At 48.1% G+C, this 13510-nt stretch overlaps 1 protein-coding gene across 1 annotated transcript in view; it reads left to right on the top strand.

Moving 5' to 3' along the window:
• TBXA2R (thromboxane A2 receptor) overlaps nt 1–13510 on the top strand; it is a 51846-nt gene that overhangs the window by 824 nt on the left and 37512 nt on the right. The window lies entirely within an intron of this gene.

The following is a 13510-nucleotide window of genomic DNA, read 5'->3' as shown; positions in this document are numbered from 1 at the left end:
CCAGGAATGCTTTGTCAAAATGCCTTTATACTGCCTTTCTTCGTTCACGATGGACTCAGTTCTGTGAAACAAATTGAAGACCGATCTGTCCTTTGGTTCCGGAACCCGACTGAATCGTGTCTTCCAATTCAGTGTGTCGCTTTATTAAATGAAGCGAGGGCCCCGGTCCATGTGCAGAGTGTAGTGTCAAAACGGAGCCTTGCTTTCATGCTCCGTTCTGCACTTTTAGCAGCAGATGTGTGTAAGGGGGCCAAGAATCCCAAACTGGACTTACCGCATTCTTCCCCTTTTTGGTTTTCCGCAAACATTTTTTCCCCTTTCCTCTTAAAGGGAACCTCGCTTTCTTTCTTTGGAAACAATTTCAAAATCCAGCCTTTGGGAAAGCGTCAGGAACAGGCGGGGCTCAAGGTGGAATCTTAGGAATGAAGTGCCTCTGAGTGAATGCAGAGTATTTTTCTCTCATAACAACCTAACAAGGATCTGGGTTCAACAACATCCAGTGTGCCTTTTGCTGCTCTGCCTTTTGCTAGAAATCCAGCCCTGGAAAGAGGGTGTTGCCGTTTGCTTGGCGCTCATAGAGATCTGTGCAAAAGAGCCAGCGGAAAGTATATTCTGGACTTGGGGGCCACAGGAAAATTTGGTGCTGCTTTCGTTTGGGAAGGAAGTATTTAGGCTGTGCTCTGCAGGAGTCAGGGGATCATCATGGCCGAATCCCAAGACGTTGTTTCAATCCCAGCATCTGCAAAGCTGTGTCAGGTTCTCCCCTACGGGGTGTGCCTCTGAGCATGCACAGAGTGTGTTCCCTGCCACTGAAAGATTTGCAGATCAGAGGGGCCTCTTTGGGAGATTTTTTTAAAATTAGGAAATTAGCCTGCTTCCCATGCAGCCGTGTTTTCCAAGGGCCGGTCCCTGAAAAACAGCCCTCTGATAACTTTCTGCCTCGTCTTCAATTTCTGCTGCCCTCAGATCGGCTTGTCCTTTGCATCAGAAGACATCCTCCTTTCCCCCTTCCAGCTAAATTTTTTTTTTCTCATTGCAATCTTTCTCTGTCTGCCTGGCTTTCAAACCTCTACATATTTGGAAGTCCCTTTCCAACAAACCCTTAGCCTGGCTTATAAACATTTCTCTTTTTGAAAAGAAAAAAAAAATTATCTGCATCAGTCAGTCGGGTCGACTTGAAACCCTAAGCTAATGGGCTGTGTGTTTTGTTGCCTCTCCTCCTGGCAGAGACATGTTATGGCTTTAGAGCGTGGCTTTTATAAATATTGGTTGATTCCCGGGATTTGGATGTTGACAAGAGACGGACAGAATTCAGCGCCGATCTGTGCGCTTTTCCAAATACACAAGGCAAGCCAGGCATCAAGTACGGATCACCAATCAAAATTTTATTGTCAAAACATGTCACGGCAAAACAAATACCCTTGATTTACAGCGTTAGAAAACACTTTAAAAATTCAGGGGGGGGGAGGGAACCAAGGCTCCCATGAGCCCATTTACAGAGGGCTGCCGTTGTGTCCCTGAATGAATCACTGCTCGTGCCTCTTTTCTTTCCAGTCCGCCTCTGCTGAGTGCCACATCTCTGTATGAGTGGCCATTCAGTCACTCATAATGTACAGGTCATTTGCCTGCTGATGAAAGATGTTACATGTTGTGTGTCTGCTGATGTGGCCAGCTCCGACTAGGGCAATTCGTGGAGATTGGGGAACAGTATTCGGGGAGGCTCTGTGGTATAGAATCATAGAATTGGAATGGACCTCCAGGGTCATCTAGTCTAACCCCTGCACGATGCAGGAAATTCACAAATACCTCCCCCCCCAACACACACCCAGTGACTGCTGTCCCACGCCCAGAAGATGACAAAAAACCACCAGGATCCCCAGCCAAACTCCATCCTGAATACCATCCAGTGTTCCCTCTAAGCTGAGTCAGCGTGAGCTAGCTCACAGTTTTTTAGCCTCCGGCACACACATTTTTGTCTTCGCTCAGGAGGGATGGCTCCAGAGCAAATTAATGTATGCAGTGGCCAAATCGCTCACTCACAACTTTAATGCCAGCAGCTCACAAAGTAGGATTTTTGCTCACAAGACTCCACAGCTTAGCGGGAACATTGAATTACCATCCCTCAAGGGAAACTGATCTCTGTAGTCCAGAGATCTGTGGTATTTCCAAGAACTCTAGCCCCCACCTGGAAGTTAATACAAGAAAAGGGGGAAATCCTCCGTTATAATTAAATCTCCAAAAATACTCAGATGCTAAATACAACGCTTGCAAATTATCTGCGTAATCAGCAATCACAAACACACAAAACAATCTTAATACAAATCTCGAAATGCATATAAATAAATTGTGCAAATAGGAAAAGACCCACATTCATGAGTCACAAGGATTAGAATGCAAATTACGAATTCCAAAGTCTACTCAATACACCAATGGTACTTCAGGTCAGTAGAATTCTTGGTTCCTGAAGACTTAAAGTTCTCTTCATATAGCGGCTCTATGCAAGTTTAGTTCCAGCTTCCACTCAGGAGGCACACCCAGAACAGGGGTTCAGACAGAGACATGGCAGGTAGGCTCCTCAGTAGTTGGATAATTTTTACTGTTTTACACAATATAAGGACCTAACTTGGAGATACTCCAAATTACAGTGATAGCATGTACAATCCCTGTACAGGGTACACATTATTTTTTTCTGTGTACACTTGTTCCATTCTACAGCAGAAGGTGCAACTTAAACCTTATGTTCATCCAGGTACTGGTCCTGAGTTTTATTTGTGAAGTCAACATGTATTGAGAGCCAGTATGGTGCAATGGCTAGGAGCACAGACTCTAATCTGGGAGAACCGGGTTTGATTCCCCACTCCTCCACGTGGCATGACCTTGGGTCAGTCACAAGTTCTCTCAGAGCTGTTCTCTCACAAGCAGTTCTCAAAAGAGCTCTCTCAGCCTCACCTACCTCACAGGGTGTCTGTTGTGGGGAGGGGAAGGGGAAGGGGTTTGTAAACCGCTCTGAGACTCCTTTGGGTAGTGAAGGGCGGGGTATAAATCCAATCTCTTCTTCTTTTACCTCACAGGGTGTCTGTGGTGGGGAGGGGAAGGGAAAGGAGATTGTAAGCCGCTCTGAGACTCCTTTGGATAGTGAAGGGTGGGGTATAAATCCAATCTCTTCCTCCTCCTCCTCCTCCTCCTCCTCCTCCTCTTCTTCTTCTACGTTAGTCCAGATCCCTTGTTAAAATTTGCAGAGCGCACTAAAGGCTCAGAACACAGCAGGGCTCCTTTGTTCAGCGTATGCTTGTAAGACTACAAAGTTACACAGAGCCACTTGTCAGATTAAAAGAAAATAAGAACGACTGTATTTAGGAAATTCATACTGGATAGTGCAGCTTAGAGACAGTGCCAGTTTCTATCCTATCTAGCTAGGGATGGATGCAGATGCAGAGAGGCACTGTTTATTGCAAAGAACAGATAAAGAGAACAGAAAATGATGATTATTACTTTATACTAACAGTACATTATAGGACTAATTATTAACATGTGGAATTCACGACACTGCCACAGGAAGTGGCGGCGGCTACAGGCATAGACAGTTTCAAGAGGGTTTTGGGCAAACATCTGGGAGGCATTGTTTATTGCAAAGAACAGATAAAGAGAACTGAAAATAATGAAGAACACGGTTTCTTTTCAGTCTTACTACTTTATACTAACAGTATATTATAGGACTAATTATTAACATGTGGAATTCACGACACTGCCACAGGAAGTGGTGGTGGCTATCGGCATAGACAGTTTCAAGAGGGTTTGGGGCAGAGATCCATCAGTGGCTCTTAGCCACAAGGTATAGATGGAACACTGTCTGGGGCAGTGATGCTCTGTCTTCTTGGTGCTTGGGGGGGGCAACAGTGGGAGGGCTTCTAGTGTCCTGGCCCCACTGGTGGACCTCCTGATGGCACCTGGTATTTTTGGCCACTGTGTGACAGAGTGTTGGACTGGATGGGCCATCGGCCTGATCCAACATAGTCAAAGGCATCTACTGACTTATACCGAACTCCACCTAAACAGAATATGTAGATACACAACCATTACTTAGGGGGTTCGAAACAAAGACAGAAAAGATGATGACGAGATTGTGTCAGGCGCTTCCCCTCCCGTCAAACCAAAGGGGTCAAAATTTCTTTTCTTTTAAGAGAGTCAGGTTGTTATTCTGGTGGAAATTCCTTTGTGGCCATCTGGAATCGAATGCTAAAAGTCCCTCTGAGTCCCACATCATGCCAGTTCTGGGCTGCGAAAGGGAAAACCAGACCCTTCTTAACTTGCGGCAAATCTTGTGGTGAGCAACTTCGGATGAATTCTGAGTCCCTTCCTTTGCATCCACGTGTACGTGTAGGAGGAGGGAGCCGAAGTGCTGCCAGCCAGTTTGTCATTCGCCTTGGATAACTGTTGTTGTTGTTCAGTCGCACAGTCGAGTCCGACTCTTCGCGACCCCACGGACCACATAACGCCAGGCCCTCCTGTCTTCCGCCGTACTCCGGAGTTTGCTCAACTTCCATGTTCATTGCATAGACAACACTCTTTTGCCATTCCCTTCTTCTTTGACCTTCAGTCTTTCCCAGCATCGGGGTCTTCTCCAGTGAGTGCTCCCTTCTCATTTGGTGGCCAAAGTCTTTGAGCTTCAGCTTCAGGATCTGGCCTTCCAGGGAACAGTCAGGGTTGATTTCCTTCAGGATCGATTGATCTGATCTCCTGGCAGTCCAAGGGACTCTCCAGAGTCTTCTCCAGCACCATAATTCAAAAGCATCTATTCTTTGGCGCTCGGCGTTCCTTATGGTCCAACTCTCACAGCCATACATTACGACTGGGAATACCATTGCTTTGACCATACAGACGTTTGTCGTCAGGGTGATGTGTCTACTTTTTATTACTTGGATAATTACTTTCCCTATAAAAGAGAACAGCTGTGGCCAGGATAGCCGAGGCTAGCCTGATCTCAGCATCTCTCAGAAGCTGAGCAGGGTCAGCTGGTCCTGGTTAGTACTTGGGTGGGTAGACTGCCAAGGAGGTCAGGGGTCGCTACGCAGAGGCAGGCAATGGCCAGGGGTCATTTCCTGCAGGAGCGCACAGGAGCGGAGCTCCGGCAGTATAGAGCCCAGGGGGCGGGCACATGCAACAAGCCCCACCCCCTGCTCCCAGCAGCCCTCAGTAGAGCAAGAAGCAGAGCCCCCCCTCCGGTCGCCCAGTCCAAAACAGTCCAGTGGCACCTTTAAGACCAAGTTTTATTCAGGTACAAGCTCTCCCTCCTCTGCGAGGACAGATCTGCATGTTCCCCCCCCCCAATAGCTAGCAATCCAAAACAGTCCAGTGGAGCCTGAGCGGTGGGTGTTGCCTTCTGACACACTTCCAGTGATGTCAGGGGGTGTGGCATATGCAAATGAGTTATGCTAATAAGCTCTTGCACCTCTTTTTCTACAAAATGACCTCTGGCAACGGCAAACCACCTCTGAACATCTCTTGCCTTGAAAACCCTATGGGTTCGCCATAAGTCAGCTACGACTTGGTGACAATGGACACACACGTCGAAGAGGGCAGGGCAGTTTCCAGAGGTGCCAAAGTTGACGGCTGGGGCACAGCAACGCTTTTGCTGTGGTCGCACTGCTCCGGATGCATCCCAGTCGTGGCATTCTGGTGAACTAGCCCCCCCCCTTCTTGGGCAACTCGGGAAGGGCTCCTTACCAAGCACTGAGAGCCGTTTTACTATTTCTGGAAATGGGAAATGCGTTCTCCGCTGATGTGCTGCCCCTAATCTAAACATCCCTCTGGGCAGAAACCTCGTGCTTTTCTTAGTCGGTGAGGAACTTTCTAAAGGCGCCAGTGGTGCAGTTTAGTGCCACCAATTAGGGTTGCCAACTCCAGGCTGGGAAATTCCAGGAGATTTGGTGGTGGAGACTGGGGAAGGTAGGATTTGGGGAAGGGAGTGACCTCAGAAGGGTATAATGCTGTAGAGTTTACCCTCTGAAGCTGCCATTTCCTCCAGGGGAACTGATATATCTGTCACCTGGAGTTCATCTTTCTAGGAGATTTCCAGACCTCCACCTCAGGGGTCATTTCCTGCAGGAGCGCACAGGAGCGGAGGGGGCCCAGGGGGCGGGCACATGCAACAAGCCCCACCCCCTGCTCCCAGCAGCCCTCAGTCAGAGCAAGAAGCAGCCAGGTAAGCTGCAAAGCCCCCCCCCCAGCTCCCCAGCCCCAAACAGTCCAGTGGCACCTTTAAGACCAAGTTTTATTCAGGTACAAGCTCTCCCTCCTCTGCCAGGACAGATCTGCAGATTTCCCCCCCCCCAATAGCTAGCAATCCAAAACAGTCCAGTGGAGCCTGAGTGGTGGGTGTTGCCTTCTGACACACTTCCGGTGATGTCAGGGGGTGTGGCATATGCAAATAAGTTATGCTAATGAATTATGCTAATGAGCTCTTGCACCTCTTTTTCTGCAAAATGCCCCCTGGGGAAGCCTATCTGGGAAGCCCAGTTCTCTCTCTCTTCCAGGCTGATTCCTAGCTGTTTGGTACTTGTAGACTTCGTGTCATTTTGAATCTTAACAGAGCTTAGTGGGCTCCACCACTAAGGAAAGGGGCCTGATGAAGCCCTAAGAAATGGGGAAGCAACCTAGGCATGCCGTTGTTGCTCCTTCGGTTCACGCGCTGCGGCTATGCTTGAGCCTGGGCCTACCTCTTTGTGTTTTCTGTTGGAAACTCTTCTCTGCATCATGAGCCGGTGACTGCATCGTTTGGAAGAGAGACTTGTACTTCCAAGGTCACTATTCAGCTGGTGTAGATGTTATTTATGCACTGTTGCCCCCCCCCCCAAGCACCAAGAATACAGAGCATCACTGCCCCAGACAGAACTGATGGACCTCTGCTGTCTGCTCTATATATTTATCCCCAATATCATTGGATCTAGGATTGTCCTGTTCTTCACCCGTTCTTTTCAAGGCATTTTCTTTTCTTTCCCCCTCCTCTGTGTTTTCCTTCATTCTAATTTTCTAAGCCTTCATCCTGCCTCTTTCCTTCTTTCTGTTCCTTTTCTTCCCTGACTCTCTCTCTCTTCATTCCCCATTTGCCCTTTTCTTTTGCTAATCCCTGGCCCAAAGTCCGGGGCTGTGCCGGTTGGCTGTGCGGGGGGCGGGGGAAGGCTGAGAACAAACCCTACTCTTGCGAAAAACCGTTCCCAGTGGGTCTCGCCTCTTATCTGGCTCAATTGTACGATTAAACTCTTTGAGCTGCGGAGGGCGGACTGTGCCTCCCATTCAGCTCTGGATAAAACCGTCGTCCTTCGCTATCAGAAGTTTAAGAACAAGATGGATGGAGGCTTGATAGGAGGGCAAGGGAAATGCCGTTGCGACGGAACTGCCGGATCCCTCCAGCCGCGCTTACTCCAGCGTGGGTTGCTGACTTTAGCCGGCTTCACAAACATGTTTGTTTTCTGGATGACTCAGTCAACCTCAGCTCAGATGCACCCTTTTCTATTCTTTCCTTCGCTTTGTCGTCAGGGATGACGCGGCTTCTGACCACGTCAAAGGTCTCGCCATGAAAGCTGGGCTTGTGACCAAATTACTACTATTATTACTCTTGTTATTATTAAATTTATTTATCTTCCTGAATCCTCTCCAAATGGTCCATACTCTTCCGACTGACTGGTTGGCATGGCCTGAAGTTATTCCCCGGGGAAAGGCAATAAAGCTTCCCAGCTTCGTCTTGCAGTTAGAGCATATTGAAGCAGGTCGGTACTTAAAAGTGTTGAGGATGTGTGTGTAACCACTTAGGGACTGCAGTAATCACTTAGACCTGGGGTGTCAAATATGTGGCCCAGGGGCCAAATCAGGCCCCGGGAGGGCTTCTGTCAGGCCCACAGTGGAACTGGCTGTCTTCTGCTTCTTCTTCCAGTTCTGCTGCTGCTGCGTCATCGTAGGTTTTGCAGCTTACAGATACACACCTGAACAGCATACTCAAGATTGCAACTGCACAGACATGTTGATGCAGTAATTCAGAGCAAGAGGTGTCGGTTATCAGACACTGTTAAATAGACAAAATATTGCAAGAGTGCTTATGTTTTAAGCATGTTCTTATTTAAAGTTTTAAAAAATCTTTGTGTTTGTCTGTGTCCTTTATAAAGTTTATATCTCCATTACCTGGCATTACCTTTTATGACACACATGGCCCGGCCCAACAAGGTCTCATTTATGTCAGATCCGGCCCTCATAACAAATGAGTTCGACACCCTTGACTTTGACACTTAAGAGAGCTGGTTCGGGCCCAAAGGTCCTCTTGTCGTTTGTTTCCGTTTGTTTCCCACAATGGTCACCCAGAAGGCCCACAAACGGGGCACAAAAGCCAAGCCTCCCTCGGTTGATGCTTTTTAGCCACTGGCGTCGGATTCAGGGTCTGCCTTTGTTTCTTCGCCCACTGCTTCCCGGAACTGTCCGTACACCATTTTTTCGTCATGTCCTCCAAGGGCAGTGGCATACAGTTCTCCGTTTTTATCCTCACAACAACCCTGTGAGGTAGGTTAGGCTGAAAGTGTGCGACTTGTGGAGATCCATTGTGGAGATCTGAACCTGGGTCTCCTTGAGCATAACCCAGCACTCTAACTAGTACATTACTCTGGGTCTTTAAATTCTCTATTCTGGGGACAAGAAAAATACTCTATACAGACAAGATGCTTTAAAGTTTTCCTCCATGTTAACCGGGAGAGGAAACTGAGGAGTACTTGGAAGCGGTTGACAGGTAAAACGCTTCAGCCCCATTTCCTAAACGGGACAGAAGCGATTGTGTATGAAATGACAAATATATTCCGGAAGGGAACCGGTTCTCAACGGTTCTATCTGAAATGACAGACCAGAAACCGTTTGGGAACCGTTCCTCTTCCGGAATATATCACCTGTCTGAAATTCCTCAATAAAACACAATGTTTAATCTAATTAGACAGTGCTAAAACTTCCAGTTGTGCCACTGCCTCACGGGGAGGGGCAAGAGACAGGAGTGCCAGCCAATGTTCCCTCTAAGTTGTAGAGTCCTGTGAGCAAAAATTCTACTTTGTGAGCTACCCGCATTAAAGTTGTGAGCAGGTGAATTGGCTACTGAATAACTTAGTTTGCTCTGGAATCATCCTTCCTGAGCTAAGGCAAAAATGTGTGAGCCGGTGGCTAAAAAACTGAGCTAGCTCACACTAACTTAGCTTAGAGGGAACACATGTCGACACTCTAGCATTTTGGCCGAAACTCTGTGGTTAACATAGAGTTTTTGGCCAAAATGCTAGAGCGTCAATGTGTGATGTGCCCAGTGTGATGATGTCACTTCCAGGTGACATCACACATGAAGATCCCAGGACGGACCCAGGAGCTGCCCACTAAAAGCCAGGTAAGACTTGGCAACCCTAGGCAGGACCATTCTCAAAATGGCCGCCCCCCGAGGCAGAGCCAACCTTAAAATGTCGGGGGTGAGGTTATGTAAAAATCTACTAGTAACCCTTCAGCGTTTCCAGAAGGTGCTCTGACTTTTAAAACTTGTTTAAAAGTAATTTCTTCCATACACACAGCTTACCTTCAGTCACATAGTGGCGTCGTCGTGATAACGAAAATAAAAACCCTCGACTGGCTTGCCCCACCATAAGTAAAAACTATTTTAAGAAAATATTTTATAAATTTGTGAGGAATTACCCCAGAATTCCTGTCAGAAATGTCACCGCCACATAGACCTAGGGAGGCACATAGAGGTGAGGGAGAGGAAACATCAGCTGAGGAGAATCCTAGTCAGGAGGCAGAAATTATGAGAATGAAAATAGAACTGGCTGTCCTGAGCTCCCAATTCCGGCAGAATCTACACCTGGCCCCAATGAAGCCGCAGAGGCTGCTCCGGCAACAGCTGAGGCGGAACGACACACGTCAAACAGCCCCCCTGATTCGCCCCCACCGGTGGCCCGTTTGCGAGATCAGCACCGGTGGGACTTGGCATCCCGACAGCAAGAGGCGCACCTGCGCAGCCGCAGTGGAACTGGCTGTCTTCTGCTTCTTCTTCCAGTTCTGCTGCTGCTGCGTCATCGTAGGTTTTGCAGCTTACAGATACACACCTGAACAGCATACTCAAGATTGCAACTGCACAGACATGTTGATGCAGTAATTCAGAGCAAGAGGTGTCGGTTATCAGACACTGTTAAATAGACAAAATATTGCAAGAGTGCTTATGTTTTAAGCATGTTCTTATTTAAAGTTTTAAAAAATCTTTGTGTTTGTCTGTGTCCTTTATAAAGTTTATATCTCCATTACCTGGCATTACCTTTTATGATACACATGGCCTGGCCCAACAAGGCCTCATTTATGTCAGATCCGGCCCTCATAACAAATGAGTTCGACACCCTTGACTTTGACACTTAAGAGAGCTGGTTCGGGCCCAAAGGTCCTCTTGTCGTTTGTTTCCGTTTGTTTCCCACAATGGTCACCCAGAAGGCCCACAAACGGGGCACAAAATCCAAGCCTCCCTCGGTTGATGCTTTTCAGCCACTGGCATCGGATTCGGGGTCTGCCTTTGTTTCTTCGCCCACTGCTTCCCGGAACTGTCCGTACACCATTTTTTCGTCATATCCTCCAAGGGCAGTGGCATACAGTTCTCCGTTTTTATCCTCACAACAACCCTGTGAGGTAGGTTAGGCTGAAAGTGTGCGACTGGCCGGAGCATTGTGGAGATCGGAACCTGGGTCTCCTTGAGCATAACCCAGCACTCTAACTAGTACATTACTCTGGGTCTTTAAATTCTCTATTCTGGGGACAAGAAAAATACTCTATACAGACAAGATGCTTTAAAGTTTTCCTCCATGTTAGAAAGGAGATGGATGGGATCTAATGACTGAATTCTCACAGTTTAGGGTACATCAGTCTCCAGTTCTGACATATTTATTACCTATGTTGTTTCGCCCCCCCCCCCAGTTGAACCCAAACATCAGCATGATTACGTCACTTGGAAGTCATTACACCATGCACGTCACGCGTCGACACTCTAGCATTTTGGCCGAAACTCTGTGGTTAACATAGAGTTTTTGGCCAAAATGCTAGAGCGTCAATGTGTGATGTGCCCAGCGTGATGATGTCACTTCCAGGTGACATCACACATGAAGATCCCAGGACGGACCCAGGAGCTGCCCACTAAAAGCCAGGTAAGACTTGGCAACCCTAGGCAGGACCATTCTCAAAATGGCCGCCCCCCGAGGCAGAGCCAACCTTAAAATGTCGGGGGTGAGGTTATGTAAAAATCTACTAGTAACCCTTCAGCGTTTCCAGAAGGTGCTCTGACTTTTAAAACTTGTTTAAAAGTAATTTCTTCCATACACACAGCTTACCTTCAGTCACATAGTGGCGTCGTCGTGATAACGAAAATAAAAACCCTCGACTGGCTTGCCCCACCATAAGTAAAAACTATTTTAAGAAAATATTTTATAGTTTTTGTGAGGAATTACCCCAGAATTCCTGTCAGAAATGTCACCGCCACATAGACCTAGGGAGGCACATGGAGGTGAGGGAGAGGAAACATCAGCTGAGGAGAATCCTAGTCAGGAGGCAGAAATTATGAGAATGAAAATAGAACTGGCTGTCCTGAGCTCCCAATTCCGGCAGAATCTACACCTGGCCCCAATGAAGCCGCAGAGGCTGCTCCGGCAACAGCTGAGGCGGAACGACACACGTCAAACAGCCCCCCTGATTCGCCCCCACCGGTGGCCCGTTTGCGAGATCAGCACCGGTGGGACTTGGCATCCCGACAGCAAGAGGCGCACCTGCGCAGCCGGCGATCTCTCAGCCCTGAGTTCTAAGAGGAGCCGGGACACATGCATTGGCCGGTAATTGACAACAACCCGGAGGGATATTTAGCTCCACATTCTCGATCAATCCCTTGTGCTAGCAACTAGTCAGCTTGACTACACTCTGCACCCACCTCGCCCGTGTTCCCGATTCCTGTTTCTCACTTTGAACTCTCGGCTCCTTGACTCCGGCTCTGGCGACAACGCTCTTGATTCGTGCTCTGGTTTTGGCTCCTGACCCCCTGGGCTCTGGCTTAACGACTACGCTTACGGTTTGTACTTTGGACTTGGTGTTTTGGTTTCCTGCTCTCTCGGCTTTTGACCTTAGACTGGAGCTGGACTATCCCTCTCTCGCCCTGCCTGCAATCCAGCCCGTGTCACTGGCGAAGGACCTCAGCAGTAGGGTTGCCAAGTACTCACCTCTCCTGGAGCAGGGGAGTCCCGGCTTGCTCCGGGAGTCTTCGCGCGTGTGCGCGCTGCAAGCACGTCACACGGAAGTGACATAAGCACGTCCGGGACGTTGGGGGCGGGGTCAAAATCATCCGAGGGAAAACCATAGAGTTTTCCCTCGGATGATTGTGGCCATGCCCCCAGCATGCCTGGCGTGGTCGCGTCACTTTCGGGTGACGTGCGTGCGGCGTGCACTCCAGCCACAGACCGGGAGTCCCCCGGTAAGAAGAAATTTCCACTTGGCAACCCTAGATCACACCGCAACACCTGGGAAGCATAGCGCACCCATGGCCAACCCTAAGCTGAGTTAGTGTGAGCTAGCTCACAGGTTTTTAGCCTCCGGTGCACAGTTTTTTATCTTCGCTCAGGAAGGATGACTCCAGAGCAAACTAATTCATGCAGTAGCCAAATTGCTCGCTCACGACTGTAATGCCAGTAGCTCACAAAGTAGAATTTTTGCTCACAAGACTCCACAGCTTAAAGGGAGCATTGGTGGGGGCAGGGTTTTTTTTTGGGGGGGGGAGAGGTGCCGGACCCCTCAAGAGGGAAATGAAGTTTTCAATCTGCATACTGAAAATTCACAAAATTTTAAACATTGTAAAAATAATTTTATCTAAGAGGTTCTGGAACTCCGTACCGGTGCATTCCCCCAGAAGAAAACCCTGTGCGTGTGGGGGAATATGTCAAATGGAAATGCTATGGTGTCAGTGGCAGTACGCAGCCAGATAATGCGGTAACAATAATTCTCACACTGTGTTAAAACCAGATTGGATGGGGCTGTAAAGGGGAAATATGTCTGACCTTTAATTTGAGAGCGGGAATTGCATCATTTCTCGTGAAGTGATTAAAAACAGAAGAATCTTTTAACCGTTCTCGGTCTCTGTTCCTCATCAAGGGAATGTTTATTTCACATCGTATTTTTGAATTTCTCCAGAAGGGCTGTCATTTGATGTTCTCTTCTTCTTCTGCTTTGGTATTGAATCAGCTGTCTTTTTGGGGGAAAGGAATTCAGAGCTAATCGCTTGTCGGTCTTATTTCTTTTTAAAAAATTTTATTTTCATTTATTTAATTCATATACGTCACGTTCCTCCCCCATGGGGAACCCAAAGCAGCTCACAGTTTGGTGTAGTGGTTAAGAGCCAGTTTGGTGTAGTGGTTAAGTGTGCGGACTCCAATCTGGGAGAACCGGGTTTGATTCCCCACTCCTCCACTTGCACCTGGCTGGATGA

This window comes from Gekko japonicus, unplaced genomic scaffold (assembly GCF_001447785.1).
Source record: "Gekko japonicus isolate JY-2015 unplaced genomic scaffold, Gekko_japonicus_V1.1 scaffold3540, whole genome shotgun sequence".
In the NCBI taxonomy this organism is placed as follows: domain Eukaryota; kingdom Metazoa; phylum Chordata; class Lepidosauria; order Squamata; family Gekkonidae; genus Gekko; species Gekko japonicus.
Note: the sequence above shows the minus strand (reverse complement) of the source record. Positions and strands in the feature narration are given on the sequence as shown.